This window comes from Pan paniscus, chromosome 1 (genome assembly GCF_029289425.2).
Source record: "Pan paniscus chromosome 1, NHGRI_mPanPan1-v2.0_pri, whole genome shotgun sequence".
NCBI lineage: Eukaryota > Metazoa > Chordata > Mammalia > Primates > Hominidae > Pan > Pan paniscus.
The window spans coordinates 121,250,030-121,259,824 of record NC_073249.2 but is presented as its reverse complement, the minus strand read 5'-3'; the positions used below and the strand labels follow the sequence as shown (position 1 = coordinate 121,259,824).

The 9,795-nt window shown below is 35.9% G+C and overlaps 2 pseudogenes; one reads left to right on the top strand and one right to left on the bottom strand.

The window, feature by feature from the left end:
* Positions 1–2,465: 2,465 nt before the first annotated feature.
* On the bottom strand, positions 2,466–3,967 carry LOC100982233 (matrin-3-like; annotated as a pseudogene).
* On the top strand, positions 3,967–6,505 carry LOC100982565 (matrin-3-like; annotated as a pseudogene).
* The last annotated feature ends 3,290 nt before the right edge of the window (positions 6,506–9,795 follow it).

Here is a 9,795-nt window from a genome sequence, read left to right as displayed (position 1 = left end):
TAAATAGTTATATTCTGGGTCCTGGTATGTTCAAATTGTTTTCCTTTTATTTGGATGTTTTCATTTTTATATATCTTGATTGAGGTATAATTTACATACCATAAAATTCACTCATTGAAAATCAATGACTTTTAGCAAATTTATAGATTTACAAAATAATCTCCATAATCCAGTTTTAGAAGATTTACATCACACAAAAAAGTTCATTTCTGTGCCTTCGTAGTCAGTTCCTGTTTCTATCCTCAACCAGATGCAACCCCTAATCTGCTTTTTGTTTATATAAATCTGCCTTTCTGGACATTTTATAGAAATGTATCATATGAGAGTCCTTTGCACCTGGCCTCTTTCACTTAATGTTTCTGAGATTCATTCATATCACACAATGTACGCATAATTTATTCTTTTTATTGCCTAATAATACACCATCGTTAAGTTACGCCATGTTTTGTTCATCCACTTACCAGCTAATGAAAATTTGGATAATGTCCTGTTTGGAGCTGTAAGAAACAGTACTATTTTGGATACCATGATGGTTAATACTAAGTGTCAACTTGATTGGATCGAAAGATTCAAAGTACTGTTCCTATGTGTGTCTGTGAGATATTTCCAAAGAGATTAACATTTGAGTCAGTGGACTGAGAGAGGCAGACTCACCCTGAATTTGGATGGGCACCATCTAATCAGCTGTCAGCATAGCTAGAATAAAGCAAGCAGGAGAAGATGGAATAGCAGACTTGCTGAGTCTTCTGGCTTTCATATTTCTCCCATCAAATGCCTCCTGCCCTCGAACATCAGACCCCAATTTCTTCAGCTTTTGGGCTCTTGTACTTATACCAACAGGGGCTCTCGGTCCTTTGGCCACAGACTGAAGGCTGCACTGTCGGCTTCAGTACTTATGAGGTTTTGGGATTCAGTCTGAGCCACTACAGGCTTCCTTGCTCCTCAACTTACAAGCAGCCTATCATGGGACTTTACCTTGTGGTCGTGTGAGTCAATCCTCCTTAATAAACTCCCTTTTATATACATATACATCTTATTAGTTCTGTCCCTCTAGAGAACCCTGACTAATACAAACACTGACATGCAAGAATGTTCTATGGACATATATTTTTATTTCTCTTGTGGAAATACCAAAAATGGAATAAAGGGGCATTTACTAAGGGTTATATGGTATTTTTATGTTTTTTTTTTTTGGACCAATGTGAAACTCTTTTTAAGATGATTGAATCACTGAATATTCCCAAAAGCAGAGTGAAGGTTGTAGTTTCTCCACATTATTCACACTTATTATAATTTGTCTTTTGTATTAAACATATGAGAACAGATATCTTATGTCTCATTCTCATGGGTATATAATGCTAGCTCATTATAGTTCGAATTTGCATTTTCTTAATGATTAATGATTTTGAGCATCTTCTCGTGTACTTATTAAAACGGAGATATCTTCTCCAGTGAACTGTTTATGTCCTTTGCCTTTTTATTTATTTATTTATTTATTTATTCATTCATTCATTTTTTTTGAGACGGAGTCTCGCTCTTTCATCCAGGCGGGAGTGCAGTGGCATGATCTCGGCTCACTGCAAGCTCCGCCTCCCCAGTTCACGCCATTCTCCTGCCTCAGCCTCCCAAGTAGATGGGACTACAGGCATCCTCCACCGCACCCAGCTAATTTTTTGTATTTTTAGTAGAGACGGGGTTTCACCATGTTAGCCAGGATGGCCTCGATCTCCTGACCTTGTGATCCGCCCGCCTGGGCCTCCCAAAGTGCTGGGATTACAGGCATGAGCCACCGCTCCCGGCCATCCTTTGCCCCTTTTAAAAATTGGATTCTTTGTCTCACAGGTTTCTGAAATACTGTTAATTTTTCTTAATGTATATTATCTTCTTCTTTTTTTTTGGTTAACATTCCAAACATGTATAACCAATGAAGATGGCCTAAGGTTTTCTTTTTACTGGTATTCACTTCAGTAACTTGAATCCACAGATGTAAGCAGTATATAACCAGAAAGTTACAAGCAAACACAAATTATACATGCAAATTTCTGTTCACAAAGGTCACATGTGCAGGTACATGAATTAGAAGCATGCATCTAGGATTATGGCCAAACTGTTTTTAAAATGCAGAAATGTAAAATTACATCTTGAAAATATGAAGAGATGGTCTACACACTTCAAAAATCAAATGTTGCTTATACCAGAGATGTGTGACAATTACAGTGTTCAAGTGACAAGCAATAAGATCTCAAAAATTAATACTGGTCAAAGAGAACGGGAATATTTTTACATTTCACTGAAAATACATTGACTACTAGAATACGAAATCTAGCAGGAACTCGGGGGAAAGATTACAAATTCTAAAGCCAATTACTTAATATTTCTTATTACCTAAACAACAGAATTAACATTAACAGAAAACTGCACCTGCATTTGCATTGCCAATCTCACATTAATGAAGTTCCCCAAAAATGAAATGCAACCAAAACAGGTTCAAACTCCAAAGGAAAGTCTGCAAGGCTCAGATTAAAACATGGAATGTTTCAGTTGAAAGTAATGAAAATACTATTGGTTTTGTTATTTATTGAATGGAATAAAATGTTGACATTTCTTTGAAACTTGGAACTACTACATTTCATTTTTCCAAATGGTTGTACATTTTTTTCTTAGTGGTGCAAGTTGTCTTAAGTAGCTTAGGAAGTCAGTCTCTACAAATTACTTATGTCTGTTGCCATTCTGATAAAACAAAAACTATTCATTAACTTAACCATATGTGTATTTTTTTTTTTGCTATAACACTTAACACATGAACAGACATCTATTATTTCTCCACTAAAACAAAAGAGTACAATAGTTTTCTTCTAACTATCAGTATTGTATTTAAGAAAGGTTAACATTAAAAACAAAGAACCATTATTTTCTTTGAAATCATTAAATCTTCTTGCACATCTTAAGTTTCCTTCTGTCTGCGTTTGTCTGTCAATTTATTCAGAAATTTCTTTAATTTCTGATAATGAGGAAGGCTGATACAATGAGTATTCTTTGCAACTTCTTCATTTGTGTAAGAGTGATCACAGCTTACAGTAAAACCCTGTTTTAGGTATCACATAGTCTATACCAACAGGAACATTGGGCTGATATGGTCCAATTCTATACTCATCTGGGGTTGTATAGTCCTCCTTGTTCTCTTCACTTTGACCATCTGCGTTTTCAGTTGTATCTTGGTTGGGATCATCAGCATTCTCAGCAGATTCAGCACCTGGTTCTGTGTTTTCCCCATTTTTAATTCCATTTTCCAATGCTGCTTCGTTTTCTTGATTAAGTTCCTCGATCTTGTCCACTTTAATTTCAACCAAACCATCATCATTTCTGTTACCAGATTTAAATGCCACGCCCGATTTACGAAGTTCCTGAAGTTCCAAATCTTTCTCATCACCAACCTCATCTAGAGTGACAAAACCTTCCATACTCCCTGGGAAACGACGCTTTTTAAGCTTTTTCTTTGCTGCTGCTGAAGCACTTGCAACGTTTTTCACAGTAACTAAAGGTTCCTTTTCTCCATCGGAAGCCACATCACCTAAATTAGCAAGATCAGTCTCGTCTCCCACTGAACTGCCACTTTCTAGCAGTGCTGCTGCTGCTGCTTCTTCATCTACAAGTAACTCATCTTCAGATTCAAGAAGCATATTCGGTTCCTGCTCTGTCTGGTCATCCTTTGTGTCTTTCTCACCATCTTCACCGGACTTCTCTTCTTGTTCTTTATCTTCGGTTGAACTTTCAGTCTTCTGGGAACCATCTTGGATTTCTTGTCACTTGGAGATTCTTTGCTGTCTGGAGTGTTCTTGGGCTGCAGCCGCTGCTGCCACCTCTCACCAGCGCCGTTGCTGCGGGGGATTGTGGGAGCTTCCGCGATCTGCTCGCTGGGAGAGAGAGTTGTCTGCTGGTTCTCAGCTTGAAGAAGATTCTGCAGTCCTTACTGATCATTTTTCTTGGCGTTAACATTTTTTGAAGCAAAGTTTACCTGGCTTTCTAGTTTGAATTTTCTTTTTGGCAGTCTTTAAATTTTTTTTTTTAATCTATAAAATAGACAAGAGCTAGTTCTGCAATGTCCAAGTCATTCCAGCAGTCATCTCTCAGTAGGGACTAACAGGGTCATGGGTGTGACCTGTCTGCGGCAGGCATAGGCCTTCCTGCTGCTGTTACCCAGTCTTTAAGTATGCCAGCATCTCTTAGGAAGGATGAACCAGGGTACTGCACGCCTTGCTAGTTGAATGAATCTTGGAACGAATTCTTCATTGAATCAAAAAGGAGCTCATAGTGCACGGTCTTCTGCTAGTACTTCTTCCTATAATTTACAGTCTATATTTAACATTGGAAGTAGAGGTCCACTCCCTTTATCTTCTCAACGCTGTGGAGATGCAGACCAGGACAGTAACATTTTGGCCAGCTTTGGTCTGTCTGCTAGAGACTTAGATGAACTGAGTCGTTATCCAGAGGACAAGATGACTCCCGAGAATTTGCCCCAAATCCTTCTACAGCTTAAAAGGAGGAGAACTGAAGAAGGCCCTACTTTGAGTAATGGTAGAGATGACAGATCTGCTGCATGGGAGCCACCATACAGAGTACCTAGGGATGATTCGGAAGAAAAAAAGGCACTTTAGAAGAGATAGTTTTGATGATCATGGTCCTAGTCTCAACCTGGTGCTTGATTATGATCATGGAAGTCATTCTCGAGAATCTGGCTATTATGACAGAATGGATTATGAAGATGACAGATTACGAGATGGAAAAAAGGTGTAGGGATGATACTTTTTTTGGTGAGACCTCGCGTAACTATCATAAATTTGACAGTGAGTATGAAAGAATGGGACTTGGTCATGGTCCTGACCCTTTACAAGAGAGATCTCTCTTTGAGAAAAAGAGGGGCGCTCCTCCAAGTAGCAATATTGAAGACTTTCATGGACTCTTACTGAAAGGTTATACCCATCTGTGCTCTATATGTGATTTGCCAGTTCATTCTAATGAGGAGTTGAGTCAACATATCAATAGAGCAAGCCACAGTCGTCGATGCCAGCTTCTTCTTGAAATCTACCCAGAATGGGATCCTGACAATGATACAGAACACACAGTGGGTGATCCATTCATGTCTCAGCAGTCTACAAACCCAGCACCAGGAATTCTGGGATCTCCACCTCCCTCGTTTCATCTTGGAGGACCAGCAATTGGACCAAGAGGAAATCTGGGTGCTGGAAATGGAAACCTGCAAAGAACTAGACACATACAAAATGGCAGAGTGGAAACGAGCAGAGTTGTTCACATCATGGATTTTCAGTGAGGGAAAAACTTGAGATACCAGCTTTTACAGCTGGTAGAACCATTTGGAGTCATTTCAAATCATCTGATTCTAAATAAAATTAATGAGGCATTTATTGAAAGGGCAACCACAGAGGATGCTCAGGCTGCAGTGGATTATTATACAACCACACCAGCGTTAGTATTAAGCAAGCCAGTGAGAGTTCATTTATCCCAGAAGTATAAAAGAATAAAGAAACCTGAAGGAAAGCCAGATCAGAAGTTTGATCGAAGGCAAGAGCTTGGATGTGTGATACATCACAGCAATTTGCCCCATTCTGCCTATTCTGATAGTGCTGTTCTCAAGCTTGCTGAGCCTTATGGGAAAATAAAGAATTACATATTGATGAGGATGAAAAGTCAGGCTTTTATTGAGATGGAGACAAGAGAAGATGCAATGGCAATGGTTGACCATTGTTTGAAAAAAGCCCTTTAGTTTCAGGGGAGATGTGTGAAGGTAGACCTGTCTGAGAAATATAAAAATCTAGTACTGAGGATTCCAAACAGAGGCATTGATTTACTGAAAAAAGATAATATATATTATATTCTCTATGTCCTTCAGATTTCTATCTCTGTATCTTAAAGTATATGGATGCCTTCTTCTGCCATTTCAAATCTTCTATTGAAAACTTCTAGAAAATCTTTTATTTTAGTCTTTTTACTTTCCAACTCCAGAATTTCTATTTGTTTCTCTTAGTGTTTATTTTCTTTACAGGCATTCTGTTTATGTTGAATCATTGTGATCATTTTTTTTTAATTCTTTGAAGATGGTTTTCATTATTTTTTGAACATATTCATAATAGCTGCTTTAAAAGCTTTGTCTGCTAGTTTTAATATCAAACACTTTCTATTGGCTGCATTTTACTGGTGTGTGTGTCATATATTCTGTTGTCTCTTAACTTTTCATGGAAAAATTGTCATTTTAGATACTATATTTTTAGTGAATTCTAAGTTTTCTTCCAAAGGTTGTTTTGTTGCTCTTTTTTGTTGTTGTTATTGTTTAGCACCTTGCCTGGATTAAATCTGAGCAATCTCATGACATTTGTTCACAGATATTTCTAAACAATTTTTGGAATTTAAATCTAAATTTTTAAGTCTGAGTCCCTAGGGATCGCTTCTGTGTTTATATAGCTTAGTTTTCATGTCATCATTAGGCAAAAGTTGTGCTTATACATCTTGAGTCTAAAGGCTACCACCCTTACTGGTGGTCATGTGTGTGTGTGTGTGTGTTGAAATAATGCATTCAAGGTGTTTCACAAGTATGTCTCACTCTCACTTTAGCTGGCCATCTTGTATCTTTTCTGAAGTTGGGCACATTCCCAGTTAGCCAGGAATGTATGGATAAATGAGGCCCACTGTAGTTTCTCCCACAAACATGCAGCCTTCCAGCCAACCATAGGAATGTGTGGTGTGTTTATTATAAACTCTTACAGTTATTCATTTCCTGGATCTTTCTTTTAAATTTTTGGCTAATCTGTCAAAATTTAAATCTGGTCTATTGTTTCTCATACATAATCACAAGCTCTGGCTAATGGATATGCTGGCCTTTGTCATTCACTCTCTCTAAACTCGCTTATGTTACTGTCAATCTCACAAAATATATTCCTCTCTGAATCTGGAGATCCAGGGTCACAGTGGGCTCTCTTTAGTGATGGGGTGTTTTGTTTTTCATGACTGGTCTCTGGTAGAATAACTGAGGCTGAGTTAAGGGAATGAAGGAAGACTCAGATAAGAATGCCCTAGTCTCACATTATTTTGCACAAAGGTTTAGTAGTTTTCATGTATAAACCTTTTTAAATTTGTTGTATGTCTTTGTATATCTTTACCAGAGCTCTGATATATATATTTTTATATATGTTTTATATAAAATATATATAAAAATATATATTTTATAAGCTTATATATATATATTAAATGTATCTAGCTTGACCATTGCTTTTAGGGAAGATGTGATGATATCCTCATCCCATCCTGCCATAAAACCCATTGAAATGTCTTTCTTTGCTCCTTTCAACAGATGTATGTTATTTCTGATGAGTGCAAGATTCTGACGTTACAGTTTTGTTTTCCTCCTCTCACGTATCTATAGATTGTATTTTACAGTTTTTTACATTGTGTCATTAGTGATAGATTCAATGATTGTATGATTCTTTTTTTCTTCTTTTAAAAATCTCTAAATTTCCCCTCTGAAACTTTGTAGTATATATTCATTGTCCCTGGAGTTTAGCAGCTTCACTAAAGTTCAACTCATGGAATCTTTTTTATATATATTTGAAACTCAAGAGAATTTGCCTCTCCCTCTAATGATCACATTCAGCAAATGTTCTATTTGGGTTTCTTTTGAAGAGATCCAATGATATCTGCCTGGATTCAGTTTCAAGAAAAGAAAGACAGGTTATATATTTTGTATGGCCATTTATTTTAGCCTGCTGCTAAGAGATACAAGGGCACCCACTCTATGACAAAAATATCTTAGAAAACTTGCTGTTTCAGAATTGCAATTGTGATTCCCTCAATATGCTGAAATTTACTTTCTCCAAGGAGAAAGTTGGAAAAAAGAGGAGTTTAAATTATATACTGAGGCCATATTTTTTGTTCATCCATAAAATGTAAAGAATCTGATCATTTTTAATATTTGATATAGTATTGTCAAAAGTCCAAATAATTTGAGACATTAGAGTTGAAAGACAGTGATAGCATATCATACTGCAAACTATACACCATATAGGAAATACATTTAAAATATTAACTTTTGAGCCCAGAATTTTCTTTGAACCTCTCTCTTTTGTGTACCATAACATTTGCAAGTTATTCTATATGCTGACTTTTTTCAAAAACCTTTTATCAGAAGCAACCATATTCTGACCTAGGTGATTTATTCGTTGTTTCTTATATCCCTCTCCTACCCCCAATTAGATTTGCTATCAAATTTTTGCCCACATATTTACAGAATCCTATACACACATATATCTACTAAGAATCCAAGATTATATGCCAAACACAGTGTTTTAAAGTTATTGATCAAAATATTTAATTATTTGCTTTCTGTCCCTGAAAAAGAAATTATGGCGGGCTTGTTAGTGTCTCTACTTGCAGGATGATTTTACTTCCCTATGTTCTTGGACCTAGGAGTGGTCAGATAACTTTTTGGCCACTTCAGAGCTGATGTTTTAAGAACTCATTTGTTTTCTGTGTTTCTTTTTCCTCAACACCAACAATATTCTAGATATGAGCTGCTCTGCCTATTACAGATATGGGATTAAGGCAATGTGGTATAGAGCAAAACTGACCCACAATGAACATTTAACTTAAATGACACACATTAGTTTTTATAAGCAGATGAGAATTGTGAGCAGTTTATGATCAAAGCAAAATTTAGCTTATTCTGATCAACGTACCTTTAAAAAATACAGTTTTCTCATACTTCTTTTGAAAGGTCAAATAAAAATTCACATAAAATGTTTTCATTTTTTATTATATTCTCTGCAAAACTAATGATAAGAGGAGGCAGCTATGGTAAAGAAAACAATCTGCCTTTCTTATGTATATTGTCATTACTATTGAAATATTTCACCTCTGTGTTAGTGAATTTTCTTCAGTTCTCATGAACTGCATTCCCAGACAAACTACAAATCACACACCAAGGATTTTATCTGTGTCTGCTTATTTAGTAGACTTACCATTACTCAGCTTTAATGAGACCTAGTCAGGCCCATAACCCTGCTGATTTTCACAGATATAAGTAAATCCAAAGTCCCAGACACTGGGCTACCCAATTACAAACTATGAAACCCAGATATTAGAGGCACAGTGAGAATTGGTTGAACAAATGAAAGAAAATGAAATAAATATTAACAACTTGGGAGCTGCCAAGTAAATTATTTGGCCAAGCATTGCTCTAGGCCAGAACCAAAGAAAAATTTCTGTAAAGAGCCAAACAGAAAATATTTTAAGCTTTGCAAGCAATATGATAACTGCTGTTGTAGTGTGAAATCAGCTGCAGACCTACAATTGATATGAGTGAGACTGTGTTCAAATAACATTTTATTTACAAAATTAATTTAATATTTCTTAAATTGAATATTAACATTTTACTATATGAGGTGTATTCCAAACTATACCATTTTTGAAACCTGTATATTTATTGATATGAAGAAGCTTACATTTTGACTTAAGTTTAATTTGGCTAAAATAATTTATTTTATGATTATTCACAAAAATACTATAATAAATATTTTATTTATTCAGAATTAAATTAGCAATTTTCTGATAGGCAATTTGAGTTCAACAGTGAAAATTAAAGTCAACCTCAAATATATCTGTCACTACTAAAGGTAAACTATTAATCCGAGAAGTTGTTTTTATTTTAACAATGTAAATATGCATAGACATGGAAATCTGAATAATACCCAAAAATGTTTCGATTATAGAATAAGTTATTAGCCATGA